General features: G+C 38.2%; 3 non-coding genes across 3 annotated transcripts; all 3 read right to left on the bottom strand.

The window, feature by feature from the left end:
* Positions 1-1,303: 1,303 nt before the first annotated feature.
* trnak-cuu lies at positions 1,304-1,375 on the bottom strand. The gene has a single exon. It is a non-coding gene; the product is annotated as a tRNA-Lys (tRNA).
* Positions 1,376-3,028: 1,653 nt separating this feature from the next.
* Positions 3,029-3,101, bottom strand: trnak-cuu. The gene has a single exon. It is a non-coding gene; the product is annotated as a tRNA-Lys (tRNA).
* A 5,340-nt stretch (positions 3,102-8,441) lies between these two features.
* On the bottom strand, positions 8,442-8,515 carry trnai-aau. The gene has a single exon. It is a non-coding gene; the product is annotated as a tRNA-Ile (tRNA).
* Positions 8,516-9,041: the final 526 nt, after the last annotated feature.

The following is a 9,041-nucleotide window of genomic DNA, read 5'->3' as shown; positions in this document are numbered from 1 at the left end:
ACCCTTTCGAGAGAACTGTGACCTTGAACTTATTTTACCACATGGTTTCTTTCCTAAGACTGACTGATATATATTTTGTTTCTTCCTTCCAGGAAAGTTAAATGGGGCAATGGATTTTATATTTATTCATTTGTTTATTTCCTTCTCTCTCTCTCTCTCCCTCTCTCTCTCTCTCTCTTTCTTCTCTCTGTGTGTTTTGAAACTTTGACATGTACAGTTTGCTTAGAATGAAAGGGTAAAACGTGAATATAATTCTATCTTTTAAAATAGATTGTAAAGAGAGAATATCGCTATCTTGCACAGATTACTTTGCTATAAATTGATCACAGACTGAGGGCTGCACTTGAGTGTTCTGGATGGACTGTCATTTTGTCTACTCTGGGTGAATGATGGAGCGATATTCATTTCAATTAAAGTTGCGAGGCAAAACTGAATAGAAAGTTTGTTGAATGTTAAATAAATGTTTTTCTCTAAAACTCAATTAGTTTTAATTTAAATGTAAAATCATGCAGGATGAATGAAAAAACCCTAAGGTAAGTATGCGATGGAAACAAACCTTAAACAAGTAACCAGTGTTGATAATATTGCTGCTGGCCGTCGAGGGATCGAACCCGACCTTGGCGTTATTAGCACCACGCTCTAACCAACTGAGCTAACCGGCCAATCTGCCCCATCAAACCTCTTGTTAAAAATCTGTCCTTTCACTGCTTTAAATTTGCATGATCTATTATCTATCTATATCTATCTATCTTCTATCTATCTATCTATCTATCTATCTATCTTTTAATGCATTTCCGAGTTCATCATGTGGTTTTCCTTGTCCATGAATCCGAGGATACCTTCTGTGCAGCATATAGAAGAAGCGTGACGAAAATGAAAATCAATTTATTCTAAGCAATCCACTCTTTAATCATTGTTTGATAATTTCTCTCCTTCATTTCTTTTCATATCACAGTGAAGAGACGGAAAGGCTCGTTCTTTTTTGGCAAAACGTTCATGTCTCCACACAGACAATGGCTAAGCGTTACGTTCAAGACTGGATCAAATCTAAAGTCTCAATTTTCACACATTTCTGTACTTTGAGCAGTTGTTTCCTGCACTCTCTGCATTCATTTATTGAAACCTGGGATATCAGACAAATGAAAAGTTCAGAATGAGCACGATGTGGACATTTTGTTACTTGCTAGACTCTTGCAGCGTGTAGGCCTATTTAAGTTTGGATAGAGCTTTGACTAATACGATCGCTAGACTTATCTTGAATTTTCAGATTAAGAAGTCATTTCCTTCAAAGGAAAAGGACTAAACCCCAACGTGGGCTCGAACCCACGACCCTGAGATTAAGAGTCTCATGCTCTACCGACTGAGCTAGCCGGGCCACAGAAATGGGTGTACCACGTGCCTCTGTCAGATTTATATGGAAGTGAATTAATCTGGCTTCGCCTGCCTGCTCACTAGTGCTGCGGATGAGTCACAGACGTTGCATTTTAAAAGAAACATTTGCGCGTTTGCAACAGAAGTTAACCATCCTCCTGCTCCTGAGAGATTGTAGCGATCCATCGATAATCTGCGCTATTGTCAACTTCACGCAGTAATGTGGACGGATGAGGCAATCCGTCCTATTTGTGGCCTGTTGAGTGTCAGCTTACCCTACAGTTACAGCTGAGAGGTATGAAATTAAAGCGGCTCGTGGATACACTTCCATGTTAACTGCCCACGAGAGAACTGTGACCTTGAACTTATTTTACCACATGGTTTCTTTCCTAAGACTGACTGATATATATTTTGTTTTCTTCCCTTCCAGGAAAGTTAAATGGGCAATGGATTTTATATTTATTCATTTGTTTATTTCCTTCTCTCTCTCTCTCTCCCTCTCTCTCTCTCTCTCTCTGTGTCTATCTCTCTGTGTGTTTTGAAACTTTGACATGTACAGTTTGCTTAGAATGAAAGGGTAAAACGTGAATATAATTCTATCTTTTAAAATAGATTGTAAAGAGAGAATATCGCTATCTTGCACAGATTACTTTGCTATAAATTGATCACAGACTGAGGGCTGCACTTGAGTGTTCTGGATGGACTGTCATTTTTGTCTACTCTGGGTGAATGATGGAGCGATATTCATTTCAATTAAAGTTGCCGAGGCAAAACTGAATAGAAAGTTTGTTGAATGTTAAATAAATGTTTTTTCTCTAAAACTCAATTAGTTTTAATTTAAATGTAAAATCATGCAGGATGAATGAAAAAACCCTAAGGTAAGTATGCGATGGAAACAAACCTTAAACAAGTAACCAGTGTTGATAATATTGCTGCTGGCGTCGACGGGATCGAACCCAGCACCTTGGCGTTATTAGCACCACGCTCTAACCAACTGAGCTAACCGCCAATCTGCCCCATCAAACCTCTTGTTAAAAAATCTGTCCTTTCACTGCTTTAAATTTGCGATCTATCTATATCATCTATCTATCTATCTATCTATCTATCTATCTATCTATCAATCTTTCTATCATTTCCGAGTTCATCATGTGGTTTTCCTTGTCCATGAATCCGAGGATACCTTCTGTGCAGCATATAGAAGAAGCGTGACGAAAATGAAAATCAATTTATTCTAAGCAATCCACTCTTTAATCATTGTTTGATAATTTCTCTCCTTCATTTCTTTTCATATCACAGTGAAGAGACGGAAAGGCTCGTTCTTTTTTTTTTTTTTTTGGCAAAACGTTCATGTCTCCACACAGACAATGGCTAAGCGTTACGTTCAAGACTGGATCAAATCTAAAGTCTCAATTTTCACACATTTCTGTACTTTGAGCAGTTGTTTCCTGCACTCTCTGCATTCATTTATTGAAACCTGGGATATCAGACAAATGAAAAGTTCAGAATGAGCACGATGTGGACATTTTGTTACTTGCTAGACTCTTGCAGCGTGTAGGCCTATTTAAGTTTGGATAGAGCTTTGCGAATACGATCGCTAGACTTATCTTGCGAATTTTCAGATTAAGAAGTCATTTCCTTCAAAGGAAAAGGACTAAACCGCCCAACGTGGGGCTCGAACCCACGACCCTGAGATTAAGAGTCTCATGCTCTACCGACTGAGCTAGCCGGGCCACAGAAATGGGTGTACCACGTGCCTCTGTCAGATTTATATGGAAGTGAATTAATCTGGCTTCGCCTGCCTGCTCACTAGTGCTGCGGATGAGTCACAGACGTTGCATTTTAAAAGAAACATTTCGCGTTTGCACAGAAGTTAACCATCCTCCTGCTCCTGAGAGATTGTAGCGATCCATCGATAATCTGCCTATTGTCAACTTCACGCAGTAATGTGGACGGATGAGGCAATCCGTCCTATTTGTGGCCTGTTGAGTGTCAGCTTACCCTACAGTTACAGCTGAGAGGTATGAAATTAAAGCGGCTCGTGGATACACTTCCATGTTAACTGCCCACGAGAGAACTGTGACCTTGAACTTATTTTACCACATGGTTTCTTTCCTAAGATGACTGATATATATTTTGTTTTCTTCCCTTCCTGGAAAGTTAAATGGGGAATGGATTTTATATTTATTCCTTTGTTTATTTCTGCTCTCTCTCTCTGAGGATGAATGAAAAGTAAGTTATCCGATGGAAACAAACCTTAAACAAGTAACCAGTGTTGATAATATTTTGCTGCCTTTTGAGATGAACCAGCGACCGGCTTTAAACCCCAGCTCTAACCAATGATTTAAAGGGCCAAACTGTCCAAAAACCTCTTGTTAAAATCTGTCTTTTCACTGCTTTAAATTTTTATCTTCTATCTATCTATCTATCTATCTATCTATATTTCGATTATCATGTGGTTTCCTTGCATGAATCGATAATTTCTTGCATATAGAAGTCAAAATGAAAATCAATTTTATTTAAGCAAATCCACTAATCATTGTTTGATAATTACTCTCCTTTCATTTCTTTTCATATCACAGTGAAGAGCAAAGGCTGTTGTTTTTTTTTTTTTTGGCAAAACGTTCATGTCTCCACGACAATGACAATGCGCTACGTTCAAGACTGGATCAAATCTAAAATTTCACATTTCTTTTACTTTGAGCAGTTTCCCTCACTCTCTGCTTTTTATTAAACCTGGGATATCAGACAAATGAAAAGTTCAGAATGAGCATATGGGCATTTTGTTACTTGCTAGACTCTTCCCAGCGTTGAAGCCTATTAGTTGAACAAACTTCATACCAATATGTATGACTTATCTTGCGAATTTTCAGATTAAGAAGTCATTTCCTTCAAAGGAAAAGGACTAAACTCGGCCAACGTGGGCTCGAACCCACGACCCTGAGATAAGAGTCTATGCTCTACTGGATCTAGCCAGCCGAAATGGTTGTACCACGTTGCTGACAGATTTATAGGGTGAATTAATTTGGCCCTGCCTGCTCACTAGTGCTGTCGATGGTCACAGACGTGATTTTAAAAGAAACATTTTGCCGTTGCAACGAGTTAACCACCCTCCTGCTCTGGATTGTGCCATGAAATCTGGCTAGCCTTGTAATGTGGACGTGAGGCAATCCGTCCTATTTGTGCTTTTCAATAAGTTACCTAAGGAAAATAAACGCGTGGATAACTCCAGTAACTGCCACGAGAACTTGACCGACTTATTTACCAATGGTTTCCTAAGACGTGATATATTTTGTTCTCCTTCAGAAATTAAATGGAATGATTTATATTTATTCATTTGTTTATTTCCTTCTCTCTCTCTCTCTCTCCTCCTCTCTCTCTGTGTCTATCTCTCTGTGTGTTTTGCTTTGACTGTACAGTTTGCTTAGAATGAAAGGTAAACTAATATAATTCTATCGTTTAAATGTGTAAAGAGAGAATATCCTGTCTTGCACAGAGGACTTTATAAATTGCTCACAGACTGAGGGCTGCACTTGAGGTTCTGGATGGACTGTCATTTTGTCTACTGGGTGAATGATGGAGCGATATTCATTTCAATTAAAGTTGCAGGCAAAACTGAATGAAAGTTTGTTGAATGTTAAATAAATGTTTTCTAAAACTCAATTAGTTTTAATTTAAATGTAAATCATGCAGGATGAATGAAAACCTAAGGTAATACGTGAAACAAACGTTAAACAAGTAACCAGTGTTGATACTATTGCTGCTGGTCCTGCGACGGATAACGCGATTGGCTTTTACGTCCTAACCAACTGAGCTAACCGGCCAAACTGCCCATCACCTCTTGTTAAAATCTGTCCTTTCACTGCTTTAAATTTGCGATCTATCTATCTATCTCTCATCTATCTCATTCATCTTCTATCTCTTCTATCATTTGAAGTTCATCATGGTTTCCTTGTCCATGAATCGAGGATACCTTCTTGTATCATAAATAGAAGCGTGACGAAAATGAAAATCAATTTATTCTAACAATCCACTCTTTAATCTTGTTTGATAATTTCTCTCCTTCATTTCTTTTCATATCACAGTGAGAAGAGACGGAAAGGCTTTGTTTTTTGCAAACGTTCATGTCTCCAACAGACAATTAGTTTAAGCTTAAGTCAAGACTGGATTAAATCTAAAAGTCTCAATATATATAATACTTACGCAGTAATTCATGAACAATTATTGGTCTTATATACCAGTGCATATGTATACCATAGTTGATTTTCTCATGATTTGTATTTTTATAATTAATGAGCACTTCATTTATTATTTTAAGGTCACTCTGTAAATTAAACAATGATTATACTAATTCAATGTTTATTATACTGTATTTATACATTATTATATCTGTCTTTATAACGTGATTTCTGCAAATATTTAGTAAATGTAATAAACAACAAGAATGTTTAAAAATCATTCAGAACATGTGTAGTGACGTAAATTATCTGCACCAACCGACACTTTTTGAGTAACATTTTTTAGAAAGTTTCAAAAGCAACGCAATGGCTAAGTGTCCGACTTCAACAAGCTTTTGCAGAATACATTAACTAACAAGAGGTTGTGCCGCCTCTCGCGAGTTTTGTTGAGTCTGGATTCAGCAATTCTGGTAGCAAGTCGAATGCGCATTGACAATTTGTCTTGTAGACGAGCGTGAGCCATATGGTAGATTTTGTAGCCAGATACTGGCTGCATTCGTTGCTTCAATTCTGGTAGAATCTTGGCACTGGAGAGCGATCCGATTAGGTTCTGCCTACCAACGCCAGCCGGGCCACAGAAATGGGTGTACCACGTGCCTCTGTCAGATTTATATGGAAGTGAATTAATCTGGCTTCGCCTGCCTGCTCACTAGTGCTGCGGATGAGTCACAGACGTTGCATTTTAAAAGAAAATTTCACGTTTGCAACAGAAGTTAACATCCTCCTGCTCCTGAGAGATTGTAGCGATCCATCGATAATCTGCGCTATTGTCAACTTCACGGAGTAATGTGGACGGATGAGTGCAATCCCTCCTATTTGTGGCCTGTTGAGTGTCAGCACCCTACAGTTACAGCTGAGAGGTCATGAAATTAAAGCGCTCGTGGATACACTTCCATGTTAACTGCCCACAGAGAACTGTGACCTTGAACTTATTTTACCACATGGTTTCTTTCCTAAGACTGACTGATATATATTTTGTTTTCTTCCCTTCCGGAAAGTTAAATGGGCAATGGATTTATATTTATTCATTTGTTTATTTCCTTCTCTCGCTTTCTTCTGCAGGGTGAATGAAAAGTAAGTTGCTGATGGAAACTAAACCTTAAAAAAGTAAACATGCTATCTGAAATATTTGCTAATTTGTGGCCTGCACGAGGATCTGAACTCATTGTGACTTGGCGTATTAGCACCAGCTCAACCAACTAGAGCTAACCGGCCAAACTGTCCCAAAAAACCTCTTTGTTAAAAAATCGTCTTTTCCTGCTTTAAATTTGTTTTATCTATATCTACATCTATCATATCTATCTATCTATCATTTCCGAGTTCATCATGTGGTTTTCCTTGTCCATGAATCGAGGATTCCTTCTATGCAGCATATAGACAGAAGCTGACCAAAATGAAAATCAATTTATTCTAACAATCCACTCTTTTAATCATTGTTTGATAATTTCTCCTTCATTCTTTTCATATCACAGTGAAGTAGACGAAAGGCTCGTTCTTTTTTTTTTTTTTTCGGCAAAACGTCATGTCTCCACTACAGACAATGGCGTTACGTTCAAGACTGGATCAAATCTAAAGTCTCAATTTTCACACATTTCTGTACTTTGAGCAGTTGTTTCCTGCACTCTCTGCATTCATTTATTGAAACCTGGGATATCAGACAAATGAAAAGTTCAGAATAGCACGATGTGGACATTTTGTTACTTGCTAGACTCTTGCAGCGTGTAGGCCTATTTAAGTTTGGATAGAGCTTTGTGCGAATCGATCGCTAGACTTATCTTGCGAATTTTCAGATTAAGAAGTCATTTCCTTCAAAGGAAAGGACTAAACCTAGCAACGTGGGGCTCGAACCCACGACCCTGAGATTAAGAGTCTCATGCTCTACCGACTGAGCTAGCCGGGCCACAGAAATGGGTGTACCACGTGCCTCTGTCAGATTTATATGGAAGTGAATTAATCTGGCTTCGCCTGCCTGCTCACTAGTGCTGCGGATGAGTCACAGGCGTTGCATTTTAAAAGAAACATTTGCGGCGTTTGCAGCAGAAGTTAACCATCCTCCTGCTCCTGAGAAGTTGTAGCGATCCATCGATAATCTGCGCTATTGTCAACTTCGCGCAGTAATGTGTGGCCGGATGAGGCAATCCGTCCTATTTGTGGCCTGTTGAGGTGTCAGCTTACCCTACAGTTACAGCTGAGAGGTATGAAATTAAAGCGGCTCGTGGATACACTTCCATGTTAACTGCCCACGAGAGAACTGTGACCTTGAACTTATTTTACCACATGGTTTCTTTCCTAAGACTGACTGATATATATTTTGTTTTCTTCCTTCCAGGAAAATTAAATGGGGCAATGGATTTTATATTTATTCATTTGTTTATTTCCTTCTCTCTCTCTCTCTCCCTCTCTCTCTCTCTCTCTGTGTCTATCTCTCTGTGTGTTTTTGAAACTTTGACATGTACAGTTTGCTTAGAATGAAAGGAGTAAAACGTGAATATAATTCTATCGTTTAAAATAGATTGTAAAGAGAATATCGCTGTCTTGCAGAGAGGACTTTTGCTATAAATTGCTCACAGACTGAGGGGCTGCGCTTGAGTGTTCTGGATGGACTGTCATTTTGTCTACTCTGGGTGAATGATGGAGCGATATTCATTTCAATTAAAGTTGCCGAGGCAAAACTGAATAGAAAGTTTGTTGAATGTTAAATAAATGTTTTTTCTCTAAAACTCAATTAGTTTTAATTTAAATGTAAAATCATGCAGGATGAATGAAAAAACCCTAAGGTAAGTATGCGATGGAAACAAACCTTAAACAAGTAACCAGTGTTGATAATATTGCTGCTGGCCCGTACGGGGATCGAACCCGCGACCTTGGCGTTATTAGCACCACGCTCTAACCAACTGAGCTAACCGGCCAAACTGCCCCATCAAACCTCTTGTTAAAAAATCTGTCCTTTCACTGCTTTAAATTTGCGATCTATCTATCTATCTATCTATCTATCTATCTATCTATCTATCTATCTATCTATCTATCTATCTATCTATCATTTCGAGTTCATCATGTGGTTTTCCTTGTCCATGAATCCGAGGATACCTTCTGTGCAGCATATAGAAGAAGCGTGACGAAAATGAAAATCAATTTATTCTAAGCAATCCACTCTTTAATCATTGTTTGATAATTTCTCTCCTTCATTTCTTTTCATATCACAGTGAAGAGACGGAAAGGCTCGTTCTTTTTTTTTTTGGCAAAACGCGTTCATGTCTCACACACAGACAATGGCTAAGCGTTACGTTCAAGACTGGATTAAATCTAAAGTCTCAATATATATAATACTTACTGCAGTAATTCATGAACAATTATTGGTCTTTATATACCAGTGCATATGTATACATAGTTGATTTTCTCTATGATTTGTATTTTTATAATTAATGAGCACTTCAT

This window comes from Polypterus senegalus, unplaced genomic scaffold (assembly GCF_016835505.1).
Source record: "Polypterus senegalus isolate Bchr_013 unplaced genomic scaffold, ASM1683550v1 scaffold_8325, whole genome shotgun sequence".
In the NCBI taxonomy this organism is placed as follows: domain Eukaryota; kingdom Metazoa; phylum Chordata; class Cladistia; order Polypteriformes; family Polypteridae; genus Polypterus; species Polypterus senegalus.
This window is presented reverse-complemented; position numbering and strand designations above follow the sequence as displayed.